At 35.9% G+C, this 15,188-nt stretch overlaps 1 protein-coding gene across 6 annotated transcripts in view; it reads right to left on the reverse strand.

Moving 5' to 3' along the window:
- EDA (ectodysplasin A) overlaps positions 1 to 15,188 on the reverse strand; it is a 435,371-nt gene that overhangs the window by 281,208 nt on the left and 138,975 nt on the right. The window contains exon 2 of one of the 6 annotated variants that reach the window (XR_012026765.1): positions 4,346 to 4,498. The exons of the other annotated variants lie outside the window; for them this stretch is intronic. The gene's annotated coding sequence lies outside the window, so the exon portion shown is untranslated. The remainder of the gene's footprint in view (positions 1 to 4,345; positions 4,499 to 15,188) is intronic. 6 annotated transcript variants of the gene reach the window in all.

Consider the following 15,188-nt stretch of genomic DNA (forward strand, 5'->3'; position numbering starts at 1 on the left):
AAATTATTGATATATACATTAGCTTGAAACTGATTAGCTGAATGAACAGAGCCAATTTCAGAAGGACATATACTGTATGGTTCTTTTTATGTAACATTCTGGAAATGAGAAAATTATAAAGAATAGATTAATGAAAAAAAAAAAAAAAAAAAAAAAGAATAGATTAATGATTATCATGAGTGAAAGTTTTCATGGGTGTGGCTAATAAAAGGGCAATCAACAGGATTATAGTAATGGAATTTTTCTGTATCTTTAGTGCATAAATGTCAACATCCTGTTTTTTAATACTGTATTACAGTTTTGCAAGATGTTACTATTGGGGGAAACTAGGTGAAGGGTACACATTATCTCTCTGTATTATTTCTTATGTGTGCACACAATCTACTATTATTTCAAAATAAAAGGGCAATTTCAATTTAAAAGACTTTCTCAGACATATAAAAGCTGAAAGAATTCATTACCAGCATACTCAAAGCATAAAAAATGTTACAGCACATCCTTCAGTAGAAAGTCAAATAACAGCAGAGAGAAAAATGGATCTCTCCAAAGGAATAAAGAGCACCAGAAATGGTAATTACATTGACAAATATGCAAAATTGTTTTCTTATTGTGTGTACTATAAACCCTAATGTAATCACTAAAGTAATAAAACAATTATACTTAATAGCCCATGCAACAGAATTATAACAATACTCATTTGATCCAAAAGAAAGAAAAACAGGCAAAGGAGACAAAGAATAGATGAGATAAAAAGAAAACAAATGACAAGGTGACAGGCTTAAACCTAACCATATCCACAATCACATTAAATGTAAATATTCTTGGGACGCCTGGATGGCTCAGCGGTTGAGCATCTGCCTACAGCTCAGGGTGTGATCCCAGGGTCCTAGGATTGAGCCCCATGTCCGGTTCCTTGCTCAGAGAGTCTGCTTAAGGATATTCTCTTCCTCTGACCCTCTCCTCACTCATTCTCTCTCTCTCTCTAAAATAAATAAATAAAAGTGAAAGTTCTAAAACCAATGACCTCAGCTTTCTACATTAAGTAGTAAAATAAGAACAAATAAAATATGAATAAGAGGAAATGTCTGCTGAAATTAACAATTTGATCCTAAAATTTATAATAAAATGTAAAGCACCTACAATAACCAAAACAGTTTTGAAAAAGAACAATGTGGGGCACCTAGGTGGCTCAGTTATTTAAGCTTCTGACTCTTAATTTCTGCTCGGGTCATAATTTCAGAATCCTGGGATTGAGCCCTGCACTGGGCTTCAGGCTCAGTGGGGAGTCGGCTTCTCTGCCTCTCTCTCCCTCTGCTCCTCCCTGACTCACACTCTCTCTCTCTCTCAAATAAATAAGTCTTGAAAAAAAGAAAAGAAAAAGAACAATGCTGAAGGACTTTGTAAATCTTATCTGTGGTCTTGGGTTCCCAAGCCATCAAACCAGAAGCTTTCTACCAAAGCCCAATTACAAGCCATAAGATGCTAGTATCACAGCTGTATTTTCCATAGGCCAAAGCAAATCCAAAGTCATTCCCACTTTTCTGAGCACAAGTGATGTGCAGGTATTTCTAGCTAACAATAAAAGTAGCTTCTTTGTCCCAAAGTACCTATGCAAAAAAAAATAAACACTTTCCCTTCCTAACACCATGAACAATACAATCTCACCTATCAATGTCTAAAAGGCCAAGAATTTTAGTTATTGACCTTGCTGAGTTCAAAGGATAACAACTTTTATTAGTTTCATCCTTCAGTAGAATATAAAGGAAAATCACCTTTCTTCTTCCTTCTCTATTATTTCCATCCAGTCCAGTTTTCTTAATGAATGTACTGATTTGTTACTAACTGTCCATCATCTTTAAAATTAATTTGAAAAGCAGATTTGGAAAAAACATCCCTCGTGTTTGGAGGTAGACTGAGCACTCATAAAGCCCAAGCTGTTCACAGTCCACACATCTGAATTTTGCACACACTGTACCAAGTGTCACAAAATGCTTTATTAAGCCAGTTGGAAACACAGATTTCACACTAAAGAGTACAGTACTTCCTATAGGAACAATGCCCCTGTGGATTGTCAATAAATCTTTATTAAAAGCCTTCCTCACAGAGAAAGAAGGGAGAGACAAGTGAATCAGGGGAGGGCTGGTTGGAAGCTTCTGTAGCTGTTTCAGGAGGGAAGACTTATTGGAAACAAAAAGGAATGTCTGTAACCTTTCTAGCAGAGGGCAGTGGGAACTGAGAGAAATAGCCACAAATCATTCTGGAAATAAAAGGGATTGGGTAGTCATTTCAATCCTTTGGCAACTAGGTTGCTATGCACCAAGAATACACAATTTCTTGTGTATAAAGAAAGCATTGCTACATTTTGCTGTTGCCACCAATAGCATCTGCTTTAAAAAAGTAATGCTCAGGGATTATACAGTAAAATAAATAAATAAATACACACACACACACACACACACACACACACACACACACCAGCACCTCACCTTTCAAGGTAACTTATCCAATACCTTCAACTATACAGAATTAGCCAATAATCTAGAAGACAGCCAATAATATACATTCTAAGAATGACCAAGCATGAAGATGCATATTCTCTGCTCATAAAATTATAGCAAAACATAGCATTAGGGTTAGGTTCTCATAAGAGGATTGTCTGTGTCTTCAATGTATAGCCACTTTTAAAATTGTGTCTAAAAATAACAAGCATATTTATCTGGTTCCAGGAGCACACTAATTAGGAATGGGGAACTACCAAATACATCAAGTAGTAACAGCTGACAGCAGTGGAAGAGATTAAAGAACTATAAAAAGCAGATATGAAATTTAAAAAGAACAGCCGTCTGGGTACGTTTAGTGTAGGGGCAGCTATATTCATATCAAGTGTCCCAGTGGAACAGTTTTAGTAGAGCAAAGCAAAAACTTGAGGTTCATACTGTTGGCAAAACTCTAACCTTGTCCTGATTTTGTCATCCAGTATTACACCAACCGCTTCAAGCAGAAAGCCTTCTTGAGTTAGTGTCAGTGGGGGGAGAAAACTAGTCATATGGCCTCTGATACATCAGTTAATCATTAAATCTCAGATTTTTTTGTCTGTAAAATGTGGATACTTACTATTTCCCTTACAGGATTGTCATAATAACAAAATAAGACATGTATTGTCTATAAAAGCAATTCATAAAACATAAAGTATTAAAAAATGGTAGCTTTCCATTCACTTTGCTCTGCTTTCTACAAAATACAACTCTAAGAATCCATAGTGGTTATCTTACTCTTTTCAAAACTTTTTGTGCTTTCTTGTTTAACACATGCTTCTCCTCTTATATTGGCCAGAGATTATGATACCATCACTCTAGGTAGACTTGAACTCTATACACATCCTTAATTCTTCCCTTTCCATTCCTATGTAATCAGTGACCCTGGCCTATTTTAACCCCTCCTACATAGCTTTCCTTTGCTTTCCATTCACTCTGATACATCCTTGTCCAGACCCTTAGAGATCATTGCTCTCTTTTTTTTTAGAGCTCATCTCTAACTGGTTTTCTTATATCTAGTTTCCCCCAATTCATTTGAGCTTTCCTATAGCTGCTGTAAAGACAGTTTCATGTATGTCATACCCCGGCTCAAAAGCTTTCACTTTCTTTCCAGTGCCTTCAGGATAAAATCCAAATTCACCAAACTGGTGTTCATAAAAACCCACGGGAAGAATTACTCACAGGTCTCAAGAAAATCTGTGCTTGCATCGTCTGAGAAATTGGTTCATTTTTACCTCATGGACCCCTGCAAATCTTATAGCTAATATTTCCCTCTTTGATCTGTCTGCTAAGACACACAGAGTCAAACTTAGGACACAGCTATAAAGTCCCCAATACTGTGTACTCAGTTTAAATCTTAACAATGGTCTCATTTCAGTTTCTTACATTTACTTTCCCTTTGCACTCATTCCCTATCAATTTGTTCATCCTGTTACTGTATTAAGTTTCTCAGTAAACCAACTCAAATCCTGTTAGAATGAAGGAGAGTATAAAATGATATTGTGAGCCTAAAAAAATACATGACCATATGAACAGAGGTGGAAAAAAAGACTGAGTAGCAAGTGAGGGAGCAAGAATGAGGATGAGAATGATCTTCACTGATATAAATATTAGTTCAACAACTATAAGGTAATGAACATTTACTATGAGCATTTGTAATAATCTAACAGGGAAATAAAATGAAGCATTTATAATGACAAATCTATTCTTGACATCTCTGAAAATAGTTCTGCTAACCTTTTATCTTAAAATACATTACCAAACAAAAACTTAATGAAGTTAAAGCTAAGCAGAATATGATGATGACTTACATTTGTATTGCTTTGCTGCTTACAAAGCCCTTTCACATACAGTATCTCAATGGAACCAATCCGGACTATTCTGTTGTAGAAGCCATTCACACTGGCAAGAAGCTGTTGCAAGCAGCATTCTCCATATCTGGGTCTTTAAAGATGTGGTATTTGCTGTAATAGAAAGTTGTATGGTATGTTGTTTGTCCCCTCTCTCTAAATCCTCCTCTACTTATATTTCATCTTGTTCTTTAAATCATCAAACTCTACCATGCCAATGTTAGTCTGATCTCTCTACCCATTCTTAAATTGAGCCTCTTTTCAGACATATAATACAACCCTCCCTTCCTTCTCCTCACCTCCCAGCCCCCAAAGAACAGCCTTCCATTTCTTTGCACGCCCAGACCACTCCCTCTCAAACCTCTACCCTTCCAAGAAGGCATTTGTTTTTGAAGCATTTCAACTATGAAGACCACCCACTATGGGGCTCACTTATTATTCTCATTCTATATTGCATTGCACCAACTTGTATCTTTAGATTGTAAGCTCCTCAGAGAAAGGATTTTCTTCTTTGTTTAGTGCAATCAACCTATTGTAAAGTACTGTGTATACTTACAGACTATTACTAATGCGGTTCTTCCTGGGTTTCACTGGAATTATCTACTTAGTCATGTGATTTCACTTGGGCATCATTTTTCTTCCTCCGAATTATTTGAGGCCCTCTTCCAGATTTTTTTAAAAGTAAAAAATTAGCACTTTCTGCTTTCAAGAATGCCATCAGGTACACATTTGAATGTACATGCTTCATCCTGCTTTATTCTCTTTCTTACAGATAACAATATCGAATTAAATACCTTCCAAGAGTCTGCTACAGAGGTAAAACACAAAGCCATTTTCCTTCTGGCTAATCTACAAATAATCTTATTTACTCCTGCTGTACAGAAAAATGACACTGGTCCACTTGGAATTGAATATATTCCAGCTATCATTAGTTACAACACTGTATCAGGGAAACAATGCTGGCTAAAAAAAAAAAATAATAATAGTCATTGATTTCCTTAAAACAAACAGAAGAGAAAGAAACTAAGATACACAGAGTTACTGAATAATAAATTCCATTTTTCAATTAATACAAACATTTAATGACCTGAAGTAAACTTTAAAAATAAAAATGCAATAGAGGATAAACAGATCAGATGGTACATAAGTTGTGTGGAACCAGGAGTCAGATATAATCCCAAATCCCCTTCAGCAATTGGTTTATAAGTACCAACATGGAGAGAAAAAGAGGTCTTTTATTTTTTTTTGACAAACTTGTTTCAAACTACTGCTCAAAAAATATTTGAATATAAATACTGAATAATAATACTGTTTTATAAATTCATAAACATTGGGGTTCTTTTAACCAATAGTTTAAAAAAAAGTTCAAATGTGGGCAATGAAAGGAGAAGCAAACGCACTAAAATAATCCATAAATCATGATTGTCAGACTATCTCTTTCTAAAAACATAGAGCTAACAATTTGAATCTTTTTTCTTTAGGAAAATCTAGTCCACATCATTGGAGCACTTCCTACAAGGTCCCTATTTCATTCTATTTACGGCCTATAGTCTCACTTTCCACCCCACTGGAGTTTTTGGCTTATGCTCAATTATCTGGATGAATCACAATGCCTAATCCTTACTTTTTCTGTATACAGATGGAAATGGACACCTTCTAAACACTGTACCTGACATTCTTTTTTTTTTTTTTTTGTACCTGACATTCTTAAGTAGTCTTAAAGTTCTAAACAAGAGTATATGGCAGTAGAACTGGAGGGATACAAACATGAATTATTATAGCATTTAAACTACATTTCAATATAAACCCTCCTTCAGAGTGATATACAACAAAAATGCAAACAAATTGCTTGAGAAGGATGACTCCAGAGCCAAGAGATGCTATTAAGTTCATATCTGTAGCTACATAAAGAGTTTTTCCACAGAGACTGAGCCCATATGTAGATCTTTGCACAAAGATCCATCAAATCCTGGCAGTGCAAACATATCAAGACAGGTGTAGATTCTATCACCAATGCCCCTTAGTGAGCATTTCAGAGGTGTATGGCTAATAGAAAATAAAATATGATGTGACAGGTAAAGTCAAGATAATTAAAATTTGGATTATAAAAATGACATCTTGACACTCTATCTACAATGGCTTTAATTATGAAATTTCAGCTTTCTGTTCGTAATGCTTTGCAGTACCCCTCTAGGCAGAATTAAATGTGTAAGATTTTCTTCCTTATGAACATGTTTCTGTTAAGCAGCTAACATAGTATCTGCTGGAATGAGGTTAGAATATCTTTTCAGTTTTAAGGTAAGAAGTATGAATAACAATAAATGAAATGTATACCAGAAGATAACCTTTTACCTCCTAAAAGAGATATATTGGATTAACATGGTTTAACCTTGAATACTCAGGATCATACAATCAATACTATAAGGTATAGTAGAGAGAAAAGAGAGATTTCATGCTCAATCTTAAAATTAATTTGGTTAAATAAATGTTAACTATGAGCTATAACACTTGACCAGCCATATTTGGTTAGTACTCTCTTTAATTACTAAGGAGACTTAACTAGCTTAACTAGTTTCTTCTGAGTTCAGTAGGATCTACCAGGACTTTCTCTTGGGCTACATTCAGAAAAATTAGGAAGTCAAAAGGACCAGGAGACTAAGAACCACTGGGAAAGGGAAAGGAGACTCATGTTAAATGCAGGTAAGAGTTCACAACTAATTGTTCTGCCCTCAAGTAACCCTCACATTTCTTTGGTGTGAGTAGAATTTTTAAAAATAATTGCAGAAATCACATTCCCAACCTATAGGACCAGAAAAGAAGAATGGTAATGGTAAATTACCACATGATCACAACCTAGCATTAACAAGGAAAGGATATAAAAACAAACCTCCTTTTCTAGAGTTTTATCCTCTTCTTCCCCATACAAAGCAGATACAAAAACAAAGCAGATATTTGTATTATAAACAAGCTGCTACTAAATCAGAGCCCCCCAAAAGCATTTTCTTATATAGGTTTATTTGTAGTAATGTAGTTCACTATAGTCAGTGCAAAAAAGCACCATTATGATAGAGCCTCCAAGAGAGTATGGAAATATCTTTGTCTCTGTAATGAGATTTTACTTGAATAAAAGGAAAGACGTCCTGAGAGTAAAAGTCCTAAACACAGAAATGGCTTAGAAGGAGGTTATAAAATTTCATTCTCAAGGGCCCTTTATTATTTTAAAGGAATATAAAACTATTTATTGGGGGACCTAGGTGGCTCAGTTGATTAGGTGTCTGACTCTTGATCTGAACTCACGTCTTGATCTCAGGGTCCTGAGTTTAAGTCCCACAGTGGGCTTAATGCTAGGCATGGAGCCTACATAAAACAAAACAAAAAATAGCCCAAAAAACTATTTATTGGCAACTGTTTACCATTATTTACAGTACTGCAAAAGATATATAGTCGAATAACATTCTGATTACTACAAAGTTATTGTTTTTCTTGGTTTCTGCTGAACTAGTAACTCAAATACTAAGAAGATTGAGCCTACAGGTAAGGAATGAGTTAGGGTAAAGAAAAACATGCAAGTCAAAGAATTTAGAATACAGAAGTTTGTTAACCCATTTATTCCAGTAGGTCCTAAAAATTGCCAACATCTGTAACGATCTGACAATGATTAGGTTTCCGTGAACAAAGTCTTAGACAACCATGGTCTTTTAATCAATGAAACACAGGGATTTTTTTTAAAGATTTTATTTACTTATTCATGAGAGACACAGTGAGAGGCAGAGACAGGAGAAGCAGGCTCCATGCAAGGAGCCTGATATGGGACTTGATCCTGGGACTCGATTCTAGGACTCCAGGATCACACTGTGAGCCAAAAGCAGACACTCAACCACTGAGCCACCCAGGAATCCCAAACACAGGGATTTCAACTTCTTGAAAAGGAACTGTAAATATTCAGTTAAGTTTTGCTTACCTAATGAAAAAACACCAGGACTTGTCTAAATTTCTCATTTGGGTGGGGAAGTTGTTGGTAGTGATAAAATTTTCCATTTGGTGATCTTACAAACAAATTTGCATTTATGTAACTGTAGATAGGGATATGGATTCTGATGTGCCCTGCTTTAAAATTGTCCACTTTAAATTCTTTACATTAGGGCAGCTCTGGTGGCTCAGCGGTTTAGCACCACCTTCAGTCCAGGGTGTGATCCTGGACACCCAGGATCAAGTCCCATGTCAGGCTCCCTGCATGGAGCCTGCTCCTCCCTCTGCCTGTGTCTTTGCCTCTCTCTCTCTCTCTCTCTCTCTCTCTGTGTGTCTCTCATGAAAAAAATAAATAAAATCTTAAAAAAATAAATTGTGTCCAATTAATTACAAAATTTGAAAGGTTAAGGATTCAGGAACAATTTCAATTCAACTTTAAGTGATTTCTTAGGTTGGTGAAAATGATGGTAACTCAGAAACACAGGCTTATCCATTATTATAAAATGCTATTTTTGTTTTGGTGAATATATTTTAAAAAGAAAGAAAACCATTTATGTGTGTACTTTTATGTATATATACACACACAAGAAACCTAAACAAACAGAAAACCAAGAATGGTCCTTAGGCATGTGGGAGTTAAATACAAATTCTGGTTGAGTAATGATTATAAAGATTTCCCCCAATATTTAGAAAAGGTGTTCTCTAATGCAGAAGAATTATATACCATGATCTCATATATCCTTTTCTGTGAAAGGAAGCAACTACAGAAATTTTTTATTTGTTCAAAACGAGTGTTCTAGATGCAAAAAAAAAAAACCCCAGCAACTCCCCCAATACTATCTTCAAAACGAACATATCAAACTTGATTCTCATTAGAATGTTATTTCCTCATACTAATAAATCCAAAAACCAAGACCTAGATTATACATATAATATATATAAAAAGCAACACAAATAATTACTGACCTTCATCTTCTAGACATACCAAGTTAGTCTCTCTTCATAAAAAGCAATTACAATTTAAGGACACTTCATATTTGCCTTTTTTCTTTTTTTTTTTTTACCAATACCAAGTATACCCTCATCTGAATCTTTCCATTTCATGAGAAACATTAATTTTCTACTGCTGTCTGTGGTACCAATTATTCATTCAGGATCAAGACCTCTGGCAAAGCCTCTTAGTTTATCAGCAGCATCACTTTTCTTCTTTGATTTGCTGTCATCAGATTCACTGTCAGATATAGATTTTCTTTTTGTACCATGTTTTTCTTTACCAGCTATTTGAAAATTAAGAAATGCTTCAATTAACTCTGGACAATCATATTTTTCTTCAGGTTCCTAAGTATTGTCAGTATCTGTAAATCCCTTCGACTTCAGTAAATACTCCACCTTCCCATTCACTACTAGTCAGTTCAATACTTTTTCTACCACAAAATTTTCAGGATCTGCTCTTTCACTATTTTACTCCTTCCATTCTGTCTCTTTCCCATTTTTTTTTTTGCAATGTAGTTTTATTGGAATGAAGGCTTGAAGTCTTTTCTTATTGCAGGCTTGAAGAACTGTTACCTCCTCTGAACAGTTCCAGGTCCCAGGTGTGCAGTGTCTCTCCATTTATTTTTTCCCCATTTATTTATTAATAGAGTTTTTGCCCTGCAAAACCTCAATTTTTTAAAAGTAATTAAATGTATCAATCTTCTATTGCATCTTTATTTTGAGACACAATCAGAAAAAAAATTCCCTATACATAGGTTATAGAATAATTTACCCATATTCTAAAACTTGTATTGCTTCAACCTTTGCATTTAAATCCCTGACTCAGGATCCCTGGGTGGCTCAGCGGTTTAAGCGCCTGCCTTCGGCCCAGGGCATAATCCTGGAGTCCTGGGATCAAGTCCTGCATCGGGCTCCCTGCATGGAGCCTGCTTCTCTCTCTGCTTGTGTCTCTGCCTTTCTCTCTCTCTCTCTCTCTCTCTCTCTCTCTCTCTCGCTATTGCTCTCGCTCTGTGTATCTCATGAATAAATAAATAAAATCTTAAAAAAAAAAAAAAAAAAAAACCCTGACTCATTTGGAGTCTATGGTATCTCTTCCCAAATAGCTGTACTGGTTATCTGTTGATGTATAATCAACTACCCCCAAACTAAGTGGCTTAAAATAAGGTTTGTTTTGTCTCCATAGTTTCACATGTAGATTTGACTCAGCTGAGTGGTTCTGCTAATCTTGCTTAGGTTCTCTTGCACAATTACAGTACTTGATGGCAGAGGCTAGAGTTATCTAAAGGCTTGATTTTAATACTGGTAAGGCTGGGCATCTCTCCTTCCCTATGTAGTTCCAGGCTTTCTTCTCTTCATGCGGCCTCTTCATTTAGTCTTCCAGGATAGCTGGATTGCCTCTTTCTCTTTTCTTCCTTTTTCTTTTCCTTTTTAAAGAGTTCTTATTGCGATAGATTCCATACACCATAAAATTCACTTATTTATAGTTTAAACACTTCAGTGGCTTTCAGAACACAGAGTTGTACAATCATCACCACAAAGTAATATCCAAGTATTTTTTAACATCCCAGAGAGAAACCTTTACTCATTAACAGTCATTCCTCCCTCATTCTTGCTGCAGCCCTCATCCCTGTGCTGGCCTCAGTCACTGATCTACTTTTCTGTCTGTATGAATTTATATATTATGGACATTTCATATAAAGGGAATAATATAACATATAGTCTTTTTTTGACAAGCTTCTTTTACTTAGAATGTTTCAAGTCTCATCCATGTTGTAGCATATATCAGAACTTTTCCTTTTTTATACAAATAACAATCAATTGTATGGTAACATCACAATTTGTTTACTAAGATATCTTTTGGTGAACTTTAAGGTTGTCTCCTCTTTTTGGCTTTTATGAATAATGTTTCTATAACTATCTTTGTACAAGTTTTTCTGTGGATATAGGTTTTGATTCCTCAAGTATATACCTAAGAATGGAATTACAGAGTTATCTGTTTAGACTCTTTAAAAAAATATATTAAAACTTTCTTCATGATAAATGTACTCTTTAATCCTCATCCCCTATTACCCCCATTCCTCCACCACCATCCCCTCTGGTAACCATCAGTTCCTTCTCTAGAGTTGAGTCTGCTTGTTGGTTTGTCTGTTTCTTTTTTTCCCCTTTACTCATTTATATCTTAAATTCCACATATGAATGAGATCATATGGTATATTCTTTCTTTGCGAGGCTTACTTCACCTGGCATTATAATCTCTAGCTCTATCCATATTGTTGCAAATGTTAATATTTTCATTCTTTTCCACTGAATAATATTCCATTATATATATGTATGTGTGTATGTATGTGTGTGTGTGTGTGTGTGTGTGTGTGTATATATATATATATATACATATAATCACTTCTTTAACCATTCATCAATGGACGTTTGGACTGCTTCCACATTTTGGATATTGTAAATAATGCTGGAATAAGCATAGGGACATAGAAGCACATATATCCCTTCAAATTAATGTGTTTTTCTTTTGGGGGGGGTAAATACCCAGTAATGCAATTGCTAAATGATACGGTAGTTCTATTTTTAACTTCTTCAGGAAACTCCATACTGTTTTCCATAGTGGCTGCACCCGTTTGCATTCCCACCAACAGTGCAAGAGAGTTCCCTTTTTTACCACACTGTTGTTTCCAGTGTCTTTTATTTTACCCATTCTGGCAGTTGTAAGTTGATATATCATTGTAGTATCGATTTGTATTTCACTGATCAAGGATGATTATAAGCATCTTTTCATGTGTTTATTAGCTATCTGTATATCTTCTTTGGAGAAATGTCTGTTCATGTCTTCTGTCGATTTTGTAATTGGATTATTTGTATCTTGGGTGTTGAGATGAATCAGTTCTTTATATATTTTGGACACTAATCCTTTATTAGATTTGTCATTTGCAAATATCTTCTCCCATACAATAGTTGCCTTTTAGTCTTGATTATTTCCTTCGCTGTGCAGAAACGATTTTTATTTTGATGTAGTCCCAAAAGTTTATTTTTGCTTTTGTTTCCCATGCCCCAGGGGACCTATCTAGAAAAATGTTGACAGCACTGATGTCAGAGAGATTACTCCTGGTGCCCTCTGAAAGGATTTTAATATCAGGTCTCACATTCAGACCCTAATCCCTTTTGAGTTTATCTTTGTATGTAGTGAAAGAAAGAGATCTGGCTTCATTCTTTTGAATGTGGGGGTCCAGTTTCCCCAATATCATTGTTTAAAGCCTGTCCTGGATATTCATTCCTCCCCTGTTGAAGATTAAGTGACCATATAGTAGTGGGTTCATTTCCGGGTTTTCTATTCTATTCCATTATATCTATCTGTGTGCCAATACCCCATGTTTTGACCAGTACAGCTTTGTAATATAACTTGAAGTCTGGAGTTGCAATGCCTCCAGCTTTTCTTTTCTTTTCCAGTGTTGCTTTGGGTATTCCAAGTGTCTTGTGGTTTCATACAAATTTTACGATTGGTTGTTCTAGTTTGAAAAATGAGAGCTTAGGTTTTTTTTTTTTTCTATGTTGGTATTTTTATAGGGATTGCATTAAATGTGTGATTGCTTTGGGTAGTAATAACATTTGAACAATACTTGCTTCTCTTTTCTTTCTCTTATTTTTTTTTTTATTGGAGTACAATTTACCAACATATAGCATAACACGCAGGGCTTAACACCCAGGGCTTATACCATCAAGTACCCCACTCAATGTTCCCCTCTAGGATTTTTTTGAGGGGAGGGAATTGGATTTTTATTTTATTTTTTATTTTATTTTATAAATTTATTCTTTATTGGTGTTCAATTTGCCAACATAAAGAATAACACCCAGTGCTCATCCTGTCAAGTGCCCACCTCAGTGCCCGTCACCCAGTCACCCCCACCCTTGCCCACCACCCCTTCCACCACTCTAGTTCATTTCCTAGAGTTAGGAGTCTTTATGTTCTGTCTCCCTTTCTGATATTTCCACTGATTTTTTCTCCCCTCCCCTTTATTCCCTTTCACTATTTTTTATATTCCCCAAATGAATGAGACCATAAAATGTTTGTCCTTCTCCGATTGACTTATTTCACTCAGCATAATACCCTCCAGTTCCATCCACGTTGAAGCAAATGGTGGGTATTTGTCGTTTCTAATGGCTGAGTAATATTTCATTGTATACATAGACCACATCTTCTTTATCCATTCATCTTTCAATGGACACTGAGGCTCCTTCCGCAGTTGGGCTATTGTGGACATTGCTGCTAGAAACATCGGGGTGCAGGTGTCCTGGCATTTCATTGCATCTGTACCTTTGGGGTAAATCCCCAGCAGTGCAATTGCTGGGTGTAGGGCAGGTCTACTTTTAATTCTTTGAGGAACCTCCACACAGTTTTCCAGAGTGGCTGCACCAGTTCACATTCCCACCAACAGTGCAGGAAGGTTCTCCTTTCTCCACATCCTCTCAAACATTTGTGGTTTCCTGCCTTGTTAATTTTCCCCATTCTCACTGGTGTGAGGTGGTATCTCATTGTGGTTTTGATTTGTATTTCCCTGATGGCAAGTGATGCGGAGCCTTTCCTCATGTGCTTGTTGGCCATGTCTATTTCTTCCTCTGTGAGATTTCTCTTCATGTCTTTTGCCCATTTCATGATTGGATTGTTTGTTTCATTGCTGTTGAGTTTAATAAGTTCTTTATAGATCTTGGAAACTAGCCCTTTATCTGATAGGTTATTTGCAAATATCTTCTCCCATTCTGTAGCTTGTCTTTGAGTTTTGTTGATGGTATCCTTTGGTGTGCAAAAGCTTCTTATCTTGATGAAGTCCCAACAGTTCATTTTTGCTTTTGATTCTCTTGCCTTCGTGGATGTATCTTGCAAGAAGTTACTGTGGCCGAGTTCAAAAAAGGTGTTGCCTGTGTTCTCCTCTAGAATTTTGATGGAATCTTGTCTCACATTTATATCTTTCATCCATTTTGAATTTATCTTTGTGTATGGTGCAAAAGAGTGGTCTAGTTTCATTCTTCTGCATGTGGCTGTCCAATTTTCCCAGCACCATTTATTGAAGAGACGTCTTTTTTCCAGTGGATAGTCTTTCCTGCTTTGTCGAATATTAGTTGACCATAAAGTTGATGGTCCACTTCTGGATTCTCTATTCTGTTCCATCGATCTATCTGTCAGTTTTTGTGCCAGTACCACACTGTCTTGAAGAACACAGCTTTGTAGTACACCTGAAATCTGGCAATGTGATGCCCCCAGCTATGGTTTTCTTTTTTAATATTCCCCTGGCTATTCACGGTCTTTTCTGATTCCACAAAATCTTAAGATAATTTGTTCCAACTCTCTGAAGAAAGTCCATGGTATTTTCATAGAGATTTCATTAAATGTGTGAATTGCCCTGGTTAGCATTGACATTTTCACAATATTAACTCTTCCAATCCATGAGCATGGAATATTTTTCCATCTCTTTGTCTCTGCCTCAATTTCTTTCAGAAGTGTCCTGTAATTTTTTGGGGTATAGATCCTTTACCTCTTTGATTAGGATTATTCCTAGGTATCTTATGCTTTTCGATGCCATTGTAAATGGAATTGACTCCTTAATTTCTCTTTCTTCAGTCTCATTGTTAGTGTATACAAATGCCACTGACTTCTGGGTATTGATTTTGTATCCTGCCACACTGCCAAATTGCTGTATGAGTTCTAGCAATCTTGAGGTGGAGTCTTTTGGGTCTTCTATGGACAATATCATGTCATCTTTGAAGAGGGAGAGTTTGACTGCTTCTTTGCCATATTGAATGCCTTTTATTTCTTTTTGTTGCCTGATTGCTGAGGCTA

The sequence above is a fragment of the Canis lupus genome, chromosome X (assembly GCF_048164855.1).
Source record: "Canis lupus baileyi chromosome X, mCanLup2.hap1, whole genome shotgun sequence".
NCBI lineage: Eukaryota > Metazoa > Chordata > Mammalia > Carnivora > Canidae > Canis > Canis lupus.